A 20,950-nucleotide genomic window follows, 5' to 3' on the forward strand; every position below is an offset into this window, starting at 1 on the left:
GGTAAAAGAGAATTTCAGAGAAAACAGGAGTAACAAATGGCAAAGACAAAAACAAACAGAAAAACCAAGAGCAGCTATTACATCTAGGATTGAACAAGAATACTCCATCTAAGAACACATTTTTAAGACTCCCTCATCTCTCCCCCTCCCCTTCGAAGACTGAGATATTAGATGACTTTGGTGAGGTTGTGTCTGCAGCACACTGGATGATCAGTTCACTGAGGTGCCACAAGCCTGGACTAGAGGGTCAGAGGCCACCTATCTGGATTGCTGTAAGGGGAGCACCACTCCCCTGGGGTAGGATCAAGAACAAAAGGAAACTGGAATCAGAGCCCCTGCCTCTGCTACTGTAGTATCCCTCCAGGCACTCTGTTCACAAGGACATTGCTCCAGCTGACAAGGAAGACTTGTTTACAGGGTCCTGCTTACTTCCCAAAAAAGGGCAAATAAGGGTAGATTTAGAGCTAAATAACAGTAATGTGATAAATTACTACACTTCAGGAATAAATGAATGTGTGTGTATGTTTTTTTTTAAGGCTGTGTTTACTTATGTATTGAATCTCAAGCAGACTCCCCATTGATCAGGGAGCCAGACACAGGGCTCGATCTCACAATCCCCCCTTGATGGGTTCTAAAGTAAATTACAGGCATCAGAACACTTGCCCCTGAAGAATCAACCTACATACAATTAATGAGTTTAATGTTTGTATACATATTAATTCAAGGTAAAATTTACATACAATGAAATGTACTAATCTTAAATTTACTTTTGCTGGGATTTTTAAGACTTTATACATTTGTGTAATCAAAACTTCTACAAAGATATAGAACATTATCATCACCCCAGCAAGCTTCCTTCTCTCCCTTACCAGGTCAATTCTTGCCCCTAATATACCAGAGGTGACCATTCTTCCAATTTTATTCCATCAAAATTTAGTTTTACCTGTCTAGAATTTCATATAAGTGTAATTATAAAACATGTGTTCTTTTGTGTAAGGGTTTATTTCACTTGGCTTAATGTTTTTGAGATTCACCCATATTGTTGCATGTAGCAGTAACTGATTACTTTATATCATTGAATAGTATTCCACTGTACAAATATACAAGAGTTTATATAACTATTCTCCTATTGATGGGCCCTTGATCTGTTTCTAGGTTATGGCAATTGTGAACAGAGCTGCTATGCACATTTTTGTACAAATCTTTTTATGAGATTTATAGCTTTTTTTTTTTTCTGTTTGAAATTCAAATGACTTATTTAAATTGAAAAAAAAATCTGAAAAAAACAAAACAAAAAAAAACCTGGGGTGCCTGAGTGGCTCAGTCTGTTGAGCATCTGACTCTTGATTTCAGCTCAGGTCATGATCTCAGTGTCATGAAATTGAGCCCAGCAAATAGCTCCATGCTCAGCAGGGAGTCGGCTTGAGATTTTCTCTCACTCCCTCTGCCCCTCTGCTGCTCTCTCTCTCTCTCTCTCTCAAATAAGTCAGTAAAAAAACAAATTGAGGAGATCCCTGGGTGGCTCAGCGGTTTAGCCCCTGCCTTCTGTCCAGGTTGTGATCCTGGAGTTCCAGGATCGAGTCCCACATCAGGCTCCCTGCATGGAGCCTGCTTCTCACTCTGCCTGTGTCTCTGCCTCTCTCTCTCTCTCTCTCTGAGTCTTTCATGAATAAATAAATAAAATATTTAAAAATAAAATAAATTGAAGAAATTCTTTTTTTTTTAATTGAAGAAATTCTTAAAACAACATTTAGAGGAGTTCCTGTGGGGCTCAGTCGGTTAAGCATCTGACTTTAGTAGCTCAGGCCATGATCCTGAAGTCCTGGAATCGAGCCCCTGCTCAGTGAGGAATCTGCTTCTCCTTCTCCCTTTGCCCTTCTTCCCCACTTGTGCATGCTCTCTCTCTCTCAAATGAATAAATAAAATTTTTTTTAAAAACAACATATAGAGTCAAAACTCTTTTGCTTTGAAAATCATATTTCTAGGTAAGGCAAATATACTTCTAGGTTAACCAGACCAGATTTGACTTTGGACTTTATTCCTTAAACAACTGTAAAGAATGGAGGAAAAAATTGCTTATTTACAGAAAATATCTACATATGTACTCAGAGGTACAAATTTGATCGCAGAAGAGACTTAAGTACATATTGCTATCCCAGAAGCAGCTCTCAAAGAGCTGAATTTTATTTTCTTCAATTTTAAGAATGTCTAAGATCCCTCTTCATCCTCGACCTGGAAAGCCAAATAGCACTCCCAATGTCCCATATCAGTGATTTTACACTCTACACCAAGGGGTGCACCTGCAGACATAGTGGTACTGCAGGAGAGAATGAAGTACACTTGCCCCTGTTTTGTAACAGAGTTTTATAAAAAAGTTCAGCTATCGGGATCCCTGGGTGGCGCAGCGGTTTGGCGCCTGCCTTTGGCCCAGGGCGCGATCCTGGAGACCCGGGATCGAATCCCATGTTGGGCTCCCGGTGCATGGAGCCTGCTTCTCCCTCTGCCTGTGTCTCTGCCTCTCTCTCTCTCTCTCTCTCTATCATAAATAAATAAAAATTTAAAAAAAAATTAAAAAAAAAAAAAAGTTCAGCTATCAAAGTGAAAGTTAGCCAACCGGGCTCCTTCATCTCTATGGTAACAGTTTCGTCCTCTTTATTGACATGACTTGTTTATGACAACTGAATATTTCTATTTCTTAGTACTCCACTTGCAGAAAATTTCACTCTGTCTTTTGCACAGGAAATTACAACAGCATCTCCAATATGATGGAGATGTCGCCATGTACATGCAACTTCACCAGACGGTGTCTTTACTCCACAGCTATACTCTTGCTCTGGAATTCCAAGTTGTTCCACATCAAAAGCCATTCACTTCATTTCATTATCCGGAAACTTTTCTTGATTTGGAGCTTTAGATGCTAGTGCCAGGGTGTCCGCATTATCTTCAGCCCTTAATGTAAACGAGATATTCCTTGCACATTTTAGTATTTTGTACATGCTGGTGAGGTTCATGCCATGGCCAAACTGTGGTAGCAGTGGTGGAGTCAAAGCCCTGGGAGCGCAGGGTGAGCTGCACCAAGGAGCAGGCCGTGGAGGAGTCTGTGTTCTGCAGGTTTACATGGCTCCAAATTTGGTCCCAGCAGGCTTCATTGATGAGATCCATAAATGCTTTCAGCATCTTCCTCAGGACTGAGCCCTGGCCAGGCACACCTGGAACATGATGGCAGAGTCGCAAGGATGCAGCTGCAGGCAGAGATAAGGAGGAAGTCGTAGCCAGCTTGGGTGTCACAGGATAAGAGTGAATGTGCAGAGGCAGGAGTGAAAGCCTGAGACCCAGGAAGATCACTACATGTAAACTTTTTGTTTCTCTTGAGTAAATACCTAAGAATAGAATTGCTGGTTCATAGGGTAGGTGTATGTTTAGTTTTTAGAAAATATTACACTATTTTCCGAAGTGGTTTTACCATTTTACACTTCCAAAAACAATGTACAAGAGTGCCAATTACTACCCATCCTTGCTGACATTTAGTATTGTTAATTTTATTCATGTTAGACATTGTGGTGGGGGTGTAGTGGCATCTCACTGTGGTGATCTCATCGTTTTTAAGAGCTGCATGGCATTCCATGGTATATGTACACTATAACTTTAACGACCATTCCCCTGACAATGGTCATTACAGTTGTTTCTGATTTTCCTAGTACAATGATGCATGGACAAATATCCATTCTTATGGCCAATTTGTAATGTACAGCTTGGCTGGGCTGAACTACACATCCTGTAGAGTGGGCCGTAGGGGAGATTTGGAGGGCAGAAGGAAAATAGATTTTCTAGTTCATACACATCGCTGGTGACCTGCTGACTTACCTCCTTGAGGTGAAGCAGCAGTTGGACCTGCAACTTCTCTACCTTCCCCCAGACCCACCATCAGCTTCTTTGACTCCTGGGCCAAGTGCCTGTCCTTTGCTCTGTGACAAAGGGCCCTGGCTTCTGTAGGACACCTACATCAGCATGACTGGAAGCAGGAAAAACCAGCAAGGGTTCCAGTTCTTACCTGTGGGGTGCTAGCTCTTGCTGGTGGGTTCAGCCTGGTTCTGGTCTCCCCATTTACATCCATCCCTTCCTTCCCCATCGCTTTCCTACATTCCTGTAAAAGAGATTTCCTAGAATAAGAGGTTCTAGGTCAAAGAATATGCATATTTAAAATGCTAACATCCAGGATGCCTGGGTGGCTCAGCAGTTGAGCATCTGCCTTTGGCCCAGGGTGTGATCCAGGGTCCAGGATCAAGTCCTGCATGGGGCTCCGTGAGGGGAGCCTGCTTCTCCCTCAGCCTGTGTCTCTGTGTCTCTCATGAATAAATAAATAAAATATTTAAAATAAAATAAAATGCCGACATCCAGGAGCACCCAGGTGGCTCAGTCAGTTGAGCATCTGCCTTCAGCTCAGGTCACGATCCCAGGGTCCTGAGATGGAGCCCTGGGTCCTTGGGCTCCCTGCTCAGTGGGGAATCTGCTTCTCCCTCTCCCTCTGCCCCTCCCCCCACTCATGTGCGCGCGCGCACGCACTCTCTCTCTCTCTCTCTCTCTCAAATAAATAAAATCTTAAAAAATATATAGTGCATGAGGGACGCCTTGGGTGGCTCAGCTTTGGGTGCCTGCTTTCGGCTCAGGTCATGATCCCAGGATCGGGAATCGAGCCCTACATGGGGCTCCCTGGGAGGAGCCTGCTTCTCCCTCTGCCGATGTCTCTGCCTCTCTCTCTGTGTCTCTCATAAATAAATAAATAAAATATTTTTTAAAAATAAAATCTTTAAAAAGAAAAAGATTAGGGACACCAGGGTGGCTCAGCAGTTAAGCGTCTGCCTTTGGCTCAGGGCGTGATCCTAAAGTCCAGGGATCGAGTCCCACATCGGGCTCCCTGCTTGGAGCCTGCTTCTCCCTCTGCCTGTGTCTCTGCCTCTTTCTGTGTCTCTCATGAATAAATAAATATTTTTTTTTTAAATCACAGCTTTTTTTAAAAAAAGAAAAAGATTATAAAATATTTTCCTTTATTTCCCGTTAATCCTTTCATAACTCTGTATCCTTATGTTTAGAATTCCAATCCGCCTAAAGTTTAATGTATAGAATCTAATTTTTTCCAATAAGTTATACAGTTGTCCCAATGATGTTTATAAAGTAAGTCATCTTTACCTTCTGGGTTTAAAAAGCCACTCTTAAAAAAAAATAAAATAAAATAAAATAAAATAAAAAGCCACTCTTATGAGATATTAAATTTACATATACTCAAGAGCTTCTGGTTGTGATAGAAGCAGGCCCCATGCAGGGAGCCAGATGTGGGACTCGATCTGGGGTCTCCAGGATCACACCCCAGGCCGAAAGTGGCCCCAAACCGCTGGGCCACCAGGGCTGCCCTGTATTATATTTTAGAGCATTAGTTTAATTTTATTTTTTAAGTTTTATTTATTTAAGTAGTCTCTGCACCCAACATGAGGCTCAAACTCACAACCCCAAATCAAGAATCATATACTCTTCCAATGGAACTAGCCCAGCACTCCAACAGCATTAATTTTAAATGGAATAACCTTTTTATTAAAGTTTAATAAGGTACATTTCTTTTTCTGGTGATTCTGGCACCCATTTTTACACTAAAATTAAAATTTATAATTTCAGGATGGCTGAGCAGTTGAGGATCTGCCTTTGGCTCAGGACCTGATCCTGAATTCCTGGGATCAAGTCCCACATCGGGCTCCTTGCATGGAGCCTGCTTCTCCCTCTGCCCGAGTCTCTGCCCCTCTTTCTGTGTCTCTCATGAATAAATAAATAAAAACTCTAAAAAAAAAATTTATCATTTCAGCAAAGTAACCTCATACAAAAGCACCAAGAAAATGTTTCCTATTGTCACTACCTCCTATGCAGTCAATCATCTTTGGCTTATTGCCAGAATTGTGTGTTTTCCTACCAGTCTACAGGGAATGAGTTTAAGACTGACATCCCTGGGACGCCTGGGTGTCTCAGTGGTTGAGCATCTGCCTTCAGTTCAGGGCATAATCCTGGAGTCCCGAGATTGAGTCCCACATTGGGACTCTGCAGAGAACCTACTTCTCCCTCCGCCTATGTCTCTGTACTTCTCTCTCTGTGTCTCTCATGAATAAGTCAATAAAATCTTAAAAAAAAAAAAAAAAAAAAAAAAAGACTGACATTGCTTAGCATGGTTGGGTGTCCTAGAAGCAGATGCTGAGACAGAGTTGGGAATATAAAAGGATTTATAGGGAGTAGCCCATATGAAGGAAAGGAAGTGGAAGCATTAGGAATCTCTGGAGCAGACATTGCCAGTTGGATGAGTCCCATGTTTTGGCCAGGTTTCTTGAAAGCTGAAGTAGCTCAAGGCATTAACAGTTGGAGGCTGTCTGCAAGTTCTTCTTCTTTTTTTTTTTTTTAAGTTTATTTTATTTTATTTGAGAGAGAGTAGAGAGCTAGCATGAGACAGAGAGAGAGCATGACCAAGGGGGAGGGGTACAGGGAGAAGCAGATTCCTTGCTGAACAGGGACCCCAATGACACAGGGATCCATCCCAGGACCCTGGGATCATAACCTGAGCCTAAGGCAGATGCTTAACTGATGGAGCCACCCAGGTGCCCTGTTGGCAAGTTCTTTCATGAGGAGTGATCTCTGTGGCACATCTCTCCCTGTCTGCCATGTCACCTTTCTCAGCTCCATGGTGGTGAGCATAGGTAGGTCTTTTAGTCATTCAACAAACATTGAGTAAGCACCTCCTATATACCGGGCACTGAGCTAGCTACTTAGTGCTACAGAGATGACCAGAATATTTTCAATGAACTCCTTTGCTCAAATGAGGCTCAGTCCCTGCAGAGGTAGCTCACTATCCAACAGAAGAAAACCCAGCACTACTTGTGGGGTAATTTTTAAATTCATGAACTTTTGCTCATCCATAATATAAGATGAAACATGCTAAATGCAAAATATTCAAAAGCTCTGGCACAAGATTTGGCAAATAGCAGGCATTGAACAAGTATTATTGACTGAAAGCCTATGAGAATTCAGAGGAAAAATCATTTTTTACTAGGGAGCAGATTTGTTTGTCATCTATCAATCAGTCAATAATAAAATCTTAAAAATAAGTTAAAATCTATTTGCTGACACAAAGATTCAATAAAACAAAGTAGACAAAGATTATCTTTACAATAAAGTTCTCCCATCCTCCTGCCTCCCCCCAAGCCCTCCCACCCATAATTTTCTTTTCTTCCTCTCACCATCATTGAAACTCATTCCCTGACTCGGAATGTCAATCTCATTATTTCACTCTAACACCTCACACTGACTTAAGAGTGACTTTTAAATTTCTGCAAAATTTCTTGAAAACCAAAGGTGTTCAAACACAAATCTGTGACTGATAGAGGGGCAGGATCAGTACACTTGCCAACCACCAGTACTGTCACCAACATCACTTCTTCCCATCCTTCCAAAATGAGAAATCTTTAGAAATGAGAAATCGTGTATGTGCAGGGGTGCCTGAGTGTCTCAATCAATTAAACGTCTGCCTTCGGTGCAGGTCATGATCCCAGGGTCAAAAAATGTTTCCTTAGAGGTGTGCATGTGGTGGTTTCCCAGGGAGGTGGCTGCTGGGGCCGGGGCGGGGGGGTGGTGATCACTGAGGAGTGAGTCTGCTGGTGATGTACCCATGTTACAGTATTGGCATAGGGGAAAAGAGACAAATCAGTCTAATCTCTGTGGTCACTCTTCCAATGACCTTCACTGAAGTGTACCCCACATAATAAAACTCAGCCAACAGCTGGCGGAAGCTGAGGAGGCACGTGGACTCACAGTAAGGCCCACCCTGTGCTAACGTCCACAGTGACCTCTTAAAGGAAAGAGGAGAGGGACTGACTATCTCAGAGGTTGTACAGGAAAAAGTTGGCTTCCCCACCGTGCTGTGCTTTGGCACTCAGCAAACTGTAGTAAAGCGCCTCTTTGTCTGTAGTTCCCATCAGACCATTCGGGGGCAGGGCTGTATCTCTTTTAGTCATGCATCCCCAGCACCCAGAGGGACTCAGTTAACATTAGAAGAAAGAACACTATTGAGGGCCCACTATGCAAAAAATAAGGTAGGGTTCCTGCCCTCATGGAGCAAGAGTTTAGAGCACAGGCAGCCTCCTGGGACTGGGTCATAAAAGAAAGTTTCACCATGGTGGAGAAATGTATATATATGGGTGGGTGGAGTGAGCAAGAGATAAACCAGCAGAAGAAAATGCAAGCAAATGCAACATGAAAACAAATGGCATTTTCAGGGAGTATTCCAGAAGATGCCAGTGAGAGGGTGAGATCACTTTGAAGATGATGCCAGTTTGGCTGCATTAGCAAGAGTATGACTTCCTTGAGTTAATTTTTTTTTTTTTAAGATTTTATTTATTTATTCATGATAGTCACGGGGGAGGGGGGGGCAGAGACACAGGCAGAGAGAGGAGCAGGCTCCATGCACCGGAAGCCCGACGTGGGATTCGATCCCGGGTCTCCAGGATCGCGCCCTGGGCCAAAGGCAGGTGCCAAACCGCTGCACCACCCAGGGATCCCGAGTTAATATTTTTAACTTTAACTTTTCATTACGATTGTTTTAAAATTTTTTTAAAGTCCGATCATTTTTTTTTAAAGATTTTGTTTATTTATTCATAGAGATACAGAGAGAGAGAGAGAGAGAGAGGCAGAGACACAGACAGAGGGAGAAGCAGGCTCCATGCAGGGGGCCCCACGCGGGACTCGATCCCCGGTCTCCAGGATCACACCCCGGGCTGCAGGCAGCGCCAAACCACTGGACCACCGGGGCTGCCCAAAAGTCTGATCATTTTAAGTGATATATCCTACTTGGTGGAAGTATTCTACTATTTATTTGATGATAGCTTCTTATAGCTGGAAACACTACCCTTACTTCCCCCCCTACTCCCCCGGATCTGGGGACACCTGGCTGGCTCAGTTGGAAGAGCATGTGACTCCCAATCTGGGATTATGAGTTCAAGCCCCATGTTGGGTGTAGAAATTACTTAAAAATATAATCTTAAGGGCAGCCCCGGTGGCCCAGTGGTTTAGCGCTGCCTTCGGCCCAGAGCGTAATCCTGGAGTCCCAGGATCAAGTCCCACATGGGGCTCCCCTCATGGAGCCTGCTTCTCCCTCTGCCTGTGTCTCTGCCTCTCTCTCTCTCTCTCTCTCTCTGACTATCATAAAAAAAAAAAAAAATCATGATCTAGATCTGCACTATCTGATATGGTAGTCTCTAGCCACATGTGGCTACCAAGTGCTTGAAATGTGACCAATCCAAGTTAAAAATGACTTAGAAGTGCGAGGCATCTACCAATTCCTAAAACTTAGTACAAAGAAAGTAAAATATCTGATTAATAATTTCTTTTTTTTCTAAAGATTTTATTTATTTATTCATAAGAGACACAGAGAGAGGCAGAGACATAGACAGAGAGGAACAGGCCCCAGTAGGGCCTGACATGGGACTTCATCCTGGGTCTTGATCCTGGGTCTCTGAGACCACGCCCTCAGCTGAAGGCAGATGCTCAACCACTGAGCTACCCAGGCATCTCTCATTAATAATTTATTATATTGATTATATGTTGAGATTGTATTTTAACATACTAAGTTAAAATATTAAATGAATTATACCAATATATATCAATTTTATTTTTTTAAATATTTTATTTATTTATTCATGACAGACTCAGAGAGAGAGAGAGAGAGGCAGAGACACAGGCAGAGGGAGAAGCAGGCTCCATGCAGGGAGCCCGACGTGGGACTCGATCCCGGGTCTCCAGGATCAGGCCCTGGGTGGAAAGCGGCACTAAACCGCTGAGCCACCCGGGCTGCCCTATATCAATTTTAGTATCAATAATATTTCATTGTTTTCCTTTTAAAATTAAGCTATTAGAAATTGAATTTTTTTATTTTTTAATTAACATACAGTAAAATTCACTCTTTCTGGTGTACAGTTATATGAGCTTTGACAAAGGCATAGAGTCATGGAATAGTACCACAATCAAGATACTTAACAATTCTCTCACCCCACAGAAAAACTCCCTTATGCTCAACCTTAGTAGGGAACCTCCCCACCCCCCCATCTCCTGGCAACCACTGATCTGTTATCTGTCCTTAAAATTTTTTTTCCAGAATCACATACAAATGGAATCCTATACTATGTAGTCTGTATGTGTGTGTGAAAATATGTATATAACATAAAATTTACCATTTTAGCCATTAGGTGTAATTTTTTGAGTCAGGTTTCTCTCAACATAATGCATTTGAGATTCATCCATGTTGTCGCATGCAACAGCAGGTCCTTCTTTTTTTTTTTTTTTTTTTTAAGATTTTATTTATTTACTCATGAGAGACACACAGAGAGAGAGACAGGCAGAGACACAGACAGAGGGAGAAGCAGGCTTCATGCGGGGGAGCCCAACGCGGACTCGATCCCGGGTCTCCAGGATCACGCCCCGGGCTGATGGCAGCGCTACACTGCTGAGTCACCCGGGCTGCCCAGGTCCTTCCTTTTTTATTGCTGAGAAATACTCCATTGTATGGATACACTACCCATTTATCTATCCATAAAACAAATAACATTTGAATCAATTCCATTTTGGGGCATTTATGAAAAAAAACTGCTAGAGATATTCACATACGGATTTTTGCTTCAACTTAAGTTTTCATTTCTCTTAGGTAAATACTTAAGAGTATTCATTTAGAGATAAATATATGGGAGGATTTCTGGGTCATATGCTAGGTGTGCTTTCTGCTTTACAAAATACTGCCAAACTGTTTGCCAAAGTAGCTGTGTCATTTTGCATTCCCATCAGCAACATATGAGAGTTCCAGTGCTCTGTATCCTTGCCAGTGCTTGGTATACCGGGTTGTAGTTTGGTTTGGGTTTTTGGTTTTGGTTTGATTCTTTCTAATAGGTGTGTGATGTGGTTTTACTTTGTGTTGTGCTTTTAATTTGCATCTCCCTGATGACTAATGATATTGAGCATCTTTTCCTGTGCCTCTTTGCCATCCATATATCTTCTTTGCTGAAGTTCAAATCTTTTGCTCATCTTAAACTGAATTGTGTCTGGTGCTTTTCCAAAATTATTTTTCAAAGAAAGCTTTTGCCCTGCCTCCAGTCTATAGCAACATCTCCACGTTGAGATTTGTTTTTTTTTTTAAGATTTTATCCATTTATAAATGAGAGACAAGAGAGAGAGGCAGAGACATAGGCAGAGGGAGAAGCAGGCTCCCCGTAGGGAGCCCAATGCAGGACCCAATCCCAGGACCCCAGGATGATGCCCCAAGCCGAAGGCAGATGCTCTACCCCTGAACCATCCAGGTGTCCCTCCATATTGAGATATTATAAGGTGTTGCCACTTTCTTTTTTGTGTGTTTTAAAGCATGCAAAAGACTACCTTTAATCAACAGCATGGAATTCCTTCAATCCAATTACTCCTCCCAAAAACTATCTTTTAATTAATTGGTTGCTGACAAGCCCTTGCTAAAAGCCAGGTTGATATGATTTTTCAGAGGGTCAAAAGAATGTGCTAATCATTTGTTCTTCTAGATTTTATAAGTTCTGTCTCTGAATCAAGCTACACACTTAGACAATATAAGTTTATGACTTATTGTTGTGTACTTGCATTTTATTGATGGTCCGTATTTGAAGCAGCCCTTGTGAATTCTATAAAACTGCTGATAAAAAAGTTGCCCGTTGTATTTTTCAATATCACTTATAAAACCAACTGTTTAATAAATTCCTATTTGAGTTTAGTGCCAGAAAAACTTCCTGTCTCCTGACAGTCATCTTTCCTATTATGATACAATGAGAACTGTGACATTTAGCAACCTTATGCTTCTACATTTGGCTGCTAGAAAACTTGCACAATATTTAATATTCAAGGGCACCTGGGTGGCTCAGTGGTTGAGCGTCTACCTTTGGCTCAGATTGTGATCCTGGGATTCTGTGATGGAGTCCCGCATCAGGCTCCCCACAGGGAGCCTGCCTCTCCCTCTGCCTATATCTCTGCCTTTCTCTCTGTGTCTCTCATGAATAAATAAAACTTTAAAAAATTATTTTAAAAATTTAATATTCATTATACTAATTACCTTTACCCTTCACCCTTCATTATCCCTTTGCTCTCCATGGCTTTTATTGTTTATATTTACTTAACATATATAAAGCTCTTTATTGAGAGGGTAGAGTTCTGGTTAGTATTGCTTCATGACACCCATCTCTTTTGTAGTGGTATAAAACAACCACTTTGGAAGCACCTGGATGGTTCAGTCAGTTAAGCGATGGACTCTTGATTTTGGCTCAGGTCATGATCCCAAGGTCCTGGGATCAAGCCCTGCATTGGGCTCTACACTCAGCATGGAGTCTGCTTGACATTCTACCCCCCTTCTGCCCCTCCCCACTCCACCCTCACACTCTCTAAATAAATGAATGAATAAATAACATTTTATTTTTAAAAAAATATTTTATTTATTAATTCATGAGAGACACAGATAGAGGCAGAGACACAGGCAGTAGAAGCAAACTCCATGCAGAGAGCCCGACATGGGACTCCATCCCTTGTCTGCAGGATCACACCCTAAGCTGAAGGCAGGCCCTAAACTGCTGAGCCACCCAGGCTATCATAAATAACATTTTTTTAAAAAACACTTTATTATGCTGACATTCTGTGCCTTAGGAATTCTGAGCACAGTGGGGGCTGCTCTTCTCTGCTCCACCCTATCCTTAGGTCAGCCAGTGACTAACAGCTGGGAGCTAGAAGGGCTGGGGCTGCAGAAGTCACTCTAAAGTGACTTCTTCACTCACATGGCTGAGCCTGGGCTGGAAAGGCTAAAGGCTGGGCTCAACTGAAACTGTCATGTAGAGTACCCATACATGGCCTCTCCACCTGGCTTGGCTTTTTACAGCGCAGGGGCTAGGCTTGAGGGGGGGTGGGGGGGGAAGCAAACCCAGAGGGCATTTCCCAAGAATCAGCACTCCTAAACAGCTGGGGGGAAAGTGCATGGCCTTTCCTAGCCTCAGAAATCACACAGCGTCACTTTTGCCATAAGCTAGGGTGTAGCAGTCACAAGCCCACCCAGATTCAAGGACAGACTCCAAAGACCCATCTCTTTTTTTTTTTTTTTTAAGAATTTATTTTTTTATTCATGAGAAACACAGAGATAGAGAGAGAGGCAGAGACACAGGCAGAGGGAGAAGCACGCTCCATGCAGGGAGCCAGACATGGGACTTGATCCCAGGTCCCCGGGATCACACCCTGGGGCTGAAGGCAGAGCTAAACAGCTGAGCCACTGGGGCTGCCCAAAGACCCATCTCTTTTTTTTTTTTTTTCCATCTCTTGATGGGAAAAGTATTAAAATCATTTCCTCCACTTTCAGAAACTACAGACATAAATAATAAAAAATAATAAAGTCACAACTGCTTTTGCATCAAAGAGATCTAAAGAGGCAGTGTCTCAGCATTTATCCCTGCTCAGACCACATGGTTGGGGGCTGGAGGGGTGTTGAGGTAAGAGAGGCCTCTCCAGCTACTTACAATGTTCCCACACTTGTTATGGCGCCATTTAAAAAAATTCACCAAAGTTTCTGCAAAGCTAAGAGGAAAAGTTAGCTAAAATTAGATATATTACTAATTTGGTAGCAACAAGATTATTTTGGCCACCAATAACTTTTTAAAAGGGCATTTAAAAAACTATTATTTTATGGGATCCCTGGGTGGCGCAGCGGTTTGGCGCCTGCCTTTGGCCCAGGGCGCAATCCTGGAGACCCGGGATCGAATCCCACGTCGGGCTCCCGGTGCATGGAGCCTGCTTCTCCCTCTGCCTGTGTCTCTGCCTCTCTCTCTCTCTCTCTGTGACTATCATAAATAAATAAAAAAATTAAAAAAAAAAAAAAAACTATTATTTTAGCCATGAAAGATTAATGGAAGACATCCTTCTTTTCAGTGACTAGCAAGAAGATACCTTTTCCACTGAATTGGAAATAATAAATTCTGCAGCTACCTGAAAACTGACATGTCCAAAACCATCCCTCTTCCACTTCTTTCTCCTATTCCCTTCCCTTCTTGGATTCTTTGGAAGAAATTCCTTTATTTTTTTTTTTTAAGATTTTATTTATTTATTCATGAGAGACACAGAGAGAGAGGCAGAGACAGACAGAGGGAGAAGCAGGCATCCTGTATGGAGCCTGATGCGGGACCGATTCGGGATCCAGGGATCATGCTCTGATCCAAAGGCAGACACCCAACCACTGAGCCACCCAGGCATCCCGAAGAAATTCCTTTATTAAGCACCTAAAATGCGCTAAGTATTGTCACTCCCATAATGTTTCAAAGCACAGATTTAGCAGCCAATTTAATAATGTAATTAAGATATAATATTTCAGGGGTTGGCAAATTTCTGGGAAGGGCCAAATATTTTATGTTTTGTAGCCAATATATTCTCTTTTATAACTAACCCTGCTGTTGAAGCAAAAAGTAGCTATAGGCATATACATGAATATGCATGACTATGTTCCAATGAGACTTAATTTATGGACATTTACATATGAATTTCATATAATTTTCACAAGTCACAAAATATTTTTCTTCTGATTTTGTTTCAACCATTTAAAATTTAAAGACCAGGGCACCTGGGTGGCTCAATTAGTTAAGCATCTACCTTCAGCTCAGGTCATAATCCCAGGGTCCTGGGAACAGACTCCACATCAGGCTCCCTGCTCAGTGGGGACTCTGCTTCTCCTTCTCACTTTCCTTCTGTGCTCTCTCTCACAAATAAATAAATAAAAATCTTAAAATGAAATAAAATTTAAAATTTTAGAGGCGGGGATCCCTGGGTGGCGCAGCGGTTTAGCGCCTGCCTTTGGCCCAGGGTGCAATCCTGGAGACCTGGGATTGAATCCCACATCGGGCTCCCGGTGCATGGAGCCTGCTTCTCCCTCTGCCTGTGTCTCTGCCTTTCTCTCTCTCTCTCTCTCTGTGACTATCATAAAATAAATAAATTAATTAATTAAAAAAATTTTTTAAATAAAATAAAATAAAATTTTAGAGGCACCTGAATGACTCAGTGGGTAGAGAATGTGACTCTTGATCTCAAAATTGTGAGTTAGAGCCCCACGTTGAGGGTAGAGTTTACTTTTAAAAAATTTATTAAAAGGGATCCCTGGGTGGCTCAGCGGTTAAGCATCTGCCTTTGGCCCAGGGTGTGATCCTGGAGTCACAGGATCGAGTCACAGGATCGAGTCACAGGATGGAGTAACAGGATCAAGTCACCGGGATCAAGTCCCGGCATGGAGTCCCACGTCAGGCTCCTTGCATGGAGCCTGCTTCTCCCTCTGCCTGTGTCTCTGCCTCTCTTTCTCTCTCATGAATAAGTAAAAATTAAAATTAAAAATAAATAAAAATGTTAAAACCACTTTAGTGGATTTCAGGCAGTGGACCAGGTTTAGCCTGTGGGCTGTGATTTGTCTACCTATACAAAATTGAGTGAAAAAACAGGGTGCAGAATTGTATTTATAGTATGATTTCCCTTAACTCAAAAAACAAGACTGACACATAATGAAAAAGCTAAAAGTAGGGGTGGCTGGGTGGCTCAGTCCGTTGAGCATCTGACTCTTGGTTTTGGCTCAGGTCATGGTCTCAGGGTTGTGAGATCAAGCCCCAAGTGGAGCCTCCTCACTGATGGTGGAATCTACTTCTCTCCTTCTTCCTTGCCCTCTGCCCCTCCCCCTACTCGCAAAAACTCTAAAATAAGTAAATCCTAAAAAAAAAAAAAAGAAAGAAAAAAGAAAAAGAAAATACCATGCTCAAGAAAGAAAGAAGAAAGGGCTAAAAGTATATCTACAAAATGTGGTTGTATTTTTATGATGAATTATGGTTGATATTCCTCTTTTTGTTATTTCAAATTTTATGGAAGGGATTATTTTTCTTTAGCGATAGAAATAACATTTTTTCAAAGAATAAATGTGGCAGTATTCATCTCAACACCATATATACCAAAAAGGAGAAAATTACAGGCATACCTCTGTTTATTGCATTCTACTTTATTGCACTACTTATTGCACTCTACTTTATTGACTGCATTTGTTACAGATCGAAGGTTTTGGGCAATACTGCTTTGATCAAGTCTATCCTGACACTTTTCTAGCAGCATTTGCTTACCTTGTGTCTCTGTCACATTTTGGTAATTCTTGCAATATTTTCAGACTTCCATTATTATATTTGTTATTGTAATCTATGATTAGTGATTAGACTTGCTGAAAGAGCAGATGACAATTAGCATTTCTTTTTTCTTTTCTTTTCTTTAAGATTTTATTTGTTTATTCATGAGAGACACAGAGAGAGAGAGAGACAAACGCAGAGGCACAGGCAGAGGGAGAAGCAGGATCCATGTAGGGAGCCTGATGTGGGACTTGATCCCAGGTCTCCAGGATCACGCCCTCAGCTGAAGGCAGACGCTCAACCGCTGAGCCACTCAGGCATCCCACCATTAGCATTTCTTAGCAACAAAGTATTGTACATTTTTAGACATGCTATTGCACACTTAATAGACTAAAACATAGCATCAACATAATTTTTATAAGCACTGGGAAACCAAAAACTTCATTTAACTTCCTTTATTGTGATATTCGATTTATTGTGGTGGTCTAGAATTGAACCCACAGTATCTCCATGGTATGCCTGTAGAATGAACCCTGTAGTGTTGGACTGGTTTTGGAGCTAAGTATATATGTCAATCTATAACTGTCTATTTGTATCTAGATGTCAATCTTGCTATCATACTATGTATGGAAAGGTCCACTGAGAGGGCATGAAGGCAGCAACATTTCAAAAGCAATGAGCACACCCAGAGAGCAGATTTTGGTTTCTAAAGTGGAAAAAACCACTAAAACAACCAAGGTTCCTTGGAGAAGTATCTCATTCCAGGACTGGGGCAAGGATAAACTACAAGATAAGCCTGGAACATCTTGTGAGAGAAAGTAACCACAGGGACATGTCAAATGGACACAAAAGCTGGCTTAAATGGGCTTCCACCCGCCATATATGGGACAATTGGAGCATTAAAATAAATGATAGCAACAGATTCTAGCCCAACAGACAAAACAGGAAACCATGAATCCCTATGATAGAAAAAATAGGGTCAGCCTGGGTGGCTCAGGGGTTTAGCGCCACCTTCGGCCCAAGGCCTGATCCTGGAGACCTGGGATGGAGTCCCACGTCGGGCTCCCTATGGAGCCTGCTTCTGCCTCTGCCTGAGTCTTTGCCTCTCTTTGTGTCTCTCTCTCTGTATCTCATGAATAAATAAGTAAAATCTTTAAAAATAAATAAAAGAATGAATATTAAAAGGTTTGATGAGAAATGGGGGACTTCTGTTGTTTCAAGGTAGCTTCCTATATAACACTTTATGTAAAGGAAAAAAGGTGTCCTTTTACAAGGGGAAGCATGTGGGACATGCTTCTTAATCAAGAATCAAAGAGAAGGGGGTGGGGGAGAGAGAAGAGGGACGCCGGGGTGGCTCAGTGGTGGAGCATCTGCCTTGAGCTTAGGTCATGACCCCAGGGTCCTGGGATCGGGTCCCACCTCGAACTCCCTGCATGGAGCCTGCTTCTCCCTCTGTCTGTGTCTCTGCCTCTCTGTCTCTCATGAGCAAATAAAATCTTAAAACAAGAAAGAATCGGGGATCCCTGGGTGGCGCAGCGGTTTAGCGCCTGCCTTTGGCCCAGGGCACGATCCTGGAGACCCGGGATTGAATCCCAAGTCGGGCTCCCGGTGCATGGAGCCCGCTTCTCCCTCTGGCTGTGTCTCTGCCTCTCTCTCTCTCTCCCCCGTCGTGTGTGACGATCATAAATAAATTAAAAAAAAAAAAAAAAAAAGAATCAAAGAGCAAAGCATCAGTAAGGAGACAAAATATTGACTAAGCCGAAATTGAGCGCCACCTGACAGCGGCGGTGAGAAGGCCGCAGCAGGTCGCTCTTGCGGGAGTCCGGCCAGAGAAGCCCGGAGCCGGTGCAGAATCGCCACACAAAACCACACAGAAGCGCAGGCTCCTCCTCAGCCAGGCCCCGGCCCCCGCCGCGCAGCCCGGGCCCGCCGGCCGCCGACCCTCCGCCAGTCCGCCGCGCCCGACGGCTCCACACACGCCGGGCGCCGGCCCCGCGCCGCCTTCCCGCCTTCCCGCCGCCGCCGCCAGGAGGCTCCGCGCGCCTTCCCGCCTTTCCCCGCGCCGGGCTCGGGCCGGGCCGGGCGAGGCGGGCGCGGGCGGCGACGGCGCGGCCATTGTCCCGCAGCCCCTCCCGGGCGCGCAGGAGGCGCTGGCCGCGGGGAGGGGCGGCCGCGGGCTCCCGAGCCGGTGCGCCCCGGCGCCGCCCGCCCGGCCCCGCGGGCCCCCGCCGCCCGCCGCTCGCGCCCGCCTTTGTGGCCGTGCCCAGCCCCTCGGAGCCGGCGCGCCGCCGCCGCCTCTGCCGCCGCCTCTGCGCCCGGGGCTGCAAATGGCGCCCGGCCGCCTCTGCGCGTCCCGCCGCCTGCCCGGCCCGGGGACTTCTGGGGGCGCCGCGCCCGGGCCGCATCCCGCCGCCGCCCGCAGACACCGCCCCGCCCCCCGCCCTCCGCCGGGAACACCTCCGGGAGCCCCAGAAACACGAAGCAAACAGACTCTTTAAAAAAAAAGATTGTGGCGAAATACACATAACCTAAAGCCTATCATTTTAAGGACAACCCTGTGGTATTAAATACATTCAGTGTTGTGCAGCCGTCACCACGACTTCGTTCCAGAGCCTTTTCCTTGCGTGGAAGGGAAACCTGCACCCGTTAGCAGTCATTGCCCCGCCCCACCCAGCCCTCGCTCTGCTTCGTGTCTGTGTGGATTTGTCTATTAGGGACATTTTATGTAAGTGGAATTCTACAATATGATGTCCTTCGTGACTGGCTTCTCTCACCTGGCATAATGTTTTCGAGATTTATCCATGCACAGGGGGAGGTGGGTGGGGTGGATGGGATAACTGGGTGACGGGCACTAAGGAGGGCACTTGACGGGAATGAGCACTGGGTGTTATATGTTGGCAAATTGAATTAAAAAGGGGGGGGGGGCAGCCCGGGTGGCTCAGCGGTTTAGCGCCACCTTCAGCCCAGGGCGTGATCCTGGGGTCCCGGGATCGAGTCCCATGTCGGGCTCCCTGCATGGAGCCTGCTTCTCCCTCTGCCTGTGTTTCTGCCTCTCTGTGTGTGTGTGTCATGAAAAAAATAAATTTAAAAATCTTAAAAAAAAAAAAAAAAAGATTCATTCATGCAGTAGAAAGGTAAGAGAACTTCATTCTTTTTAATGGGTGAAGAATATCCCAGTCCATGCATGTATCACATTTTATCCATTCATCAGTTGATGAACATTTGGGTGTCTCCACTTTTTTGGCTATTGTGAATAGAGCTCCTATGTTTGTTTGCATTTTGGGTACAGTTTTTTTGTTTGAACACCTGTTTTCAAATTCAGCTCTTTTGGGTATGTATAACTGAATAGACTTCTTCTGCTCTTCTACTAATGGAAAACTGTACAGCCACCAGCAATTTTCTCCCCGTTGATTCTAGGAACTCCTGGAGGTATACAATGCATGCTCCGGTAAAATTTCCTGTCTGCCTTGATTTTTTTTATATAGGAGACAAGTAGGTCAATATTCCTGCCCTATCCAGGGCCCCTCCTCAGGGCATCTGTCCCCCATACCATCACCCAGCCACAGCTTCCAAATAACACACCCCCATCCCACCCTAACCTCTTGGTCAGAGCTCTCTGCTAACTGACCCAAGGTGCAATGTGATCCCGGACAACCCAGCTCTTGCTGGACAGAAATGGTGGTGTTTTCCTTCGGAGGATTTTACCTAAAGGACAAAGCAGTGGTCAGGTCAGAGGTGGGGCAGCCATTTAGGGCTTGATGAGTGGGCAGAAGAAAGCTCATCTACTAAGAGTGTCTGGGGGACTTCACACTGGCAGAGAGAAGCAACCAAGGAGCATGGACAAGGATGTGGGAAGTCAGGAGCAGTCTCAGTCCTTACTTGTTAATTCCAGAGGATCTACTGATTTTCTCACCTAGGATGCTCATAAAATCCCTTATTTTAATATTGAAACAATTCCTTTTAAAATGGCTCTCAAGGGATTCCTGGGTAACTCAGTGGTTGAGCATCTTCCTTTGGCTCAGGTCGTGATCAGGGTCCTGGGATCGAGTCCTTCACCCAGCTCACTTCTCCCTCTGCCTATGTCTCTGCATCTGTCTGTCTGTCTCTCAGGAATAAATAAATAAAATCTTTTTAAAAATTGGCTCTCAAGGGGATTCCTGGGTGGCTCAGCGGTTTGGCGCCTGCCTTTGGCCCAGGGTGCGATCCTGGAGTCCCGGGATCGAGTCCCGCGTCGGGCTCCCGGCATGGAGCCTGCTTCTTCCTCCTCCTGTGTCTCTGCCTCTCTCTCTCTCTGTATCTATCATAAATAAATAAATAAATCTTTTAAAAAAATAAAAATTGGCTCTCAAACTTTAGTTTGCATCATAATCCCCCTGGAATGATGCTGATGCTGTTGGTTCTGAGACCACACATTGAGAACCATTACCTTCAGCTTGTTGAGTGTCTATTCCTTGAAGCCAAGAGCACATTAACATGGTGCTATGATGTCGCTGCTGAGTCTGTAGGTGCTTGGAAAAGGTGAAATCCTAGCTCCCTGCAATGCTCACCAATAGAGTCCATCCAGCTGGGTTTAACCTCTCTTGTCTTAGCTGTGTTAAAGATACATGGAACATGGAGGATGTGCAGAGTTGTGAAAAGCAGGGCAGTCAATGCTCCTACCCTCCAGCTCTGCCTCATGCTTTTGGCAGGTGTTCAAAGCAGTGCAGTCTGAGCTCCCAGCATCTCACCAATATTTAAGATCATGCTCC

The 20,950-nt window shown here is 44.1% G+C and overlaps 1 protein-coding gene and 1 pseudogene across 1 annotated transcript in view; both read right to left on the minus strand.

The window, feature by feature from the left end:
* Positions 1-2,282: 2,282 nt before the first annotated feature.
* Positions 2,283-4,129, minus strand: LOC140634492 (proliferating cell nuclear antigen pseudogene; annotated as a pseudogene).
* The window catches only part of ZBTB8B (zinc finger and BTB domain containing 8B), a 51,452-nt gene continuing 33,095 nt past the window's right edge, over positions 2,594-20,950 (minus strand). Inside the window, exons 6-7 of the transcript XR_012031566.1 lie at positions 4,052-4,144; positions 2,594-3,242 (exon numbers count right to left, since the gene is read on the minus strand). The gene's annotated coding sequence lies outside the window, so the exon portion shown is untranslated. The remainder of the gene's footprint in view (positions 3,243-4,051; positions 4,145-20,950) is intronic.

Source organism: Canis lupus, chromosome 5 (assembly GCF_048164855.1).
Source record: "Canis lupus baileyi chromosome 5, mCanLup2.hap1, whole genome shotgun sequence".
In the NCBI taxonomy this organism is placed as follows: domain Eukaryota; kingdom Metazoa; phylum Chordata; class Mammalia; order Carnivora; family Canidae; genus Canis; species Canis lupus.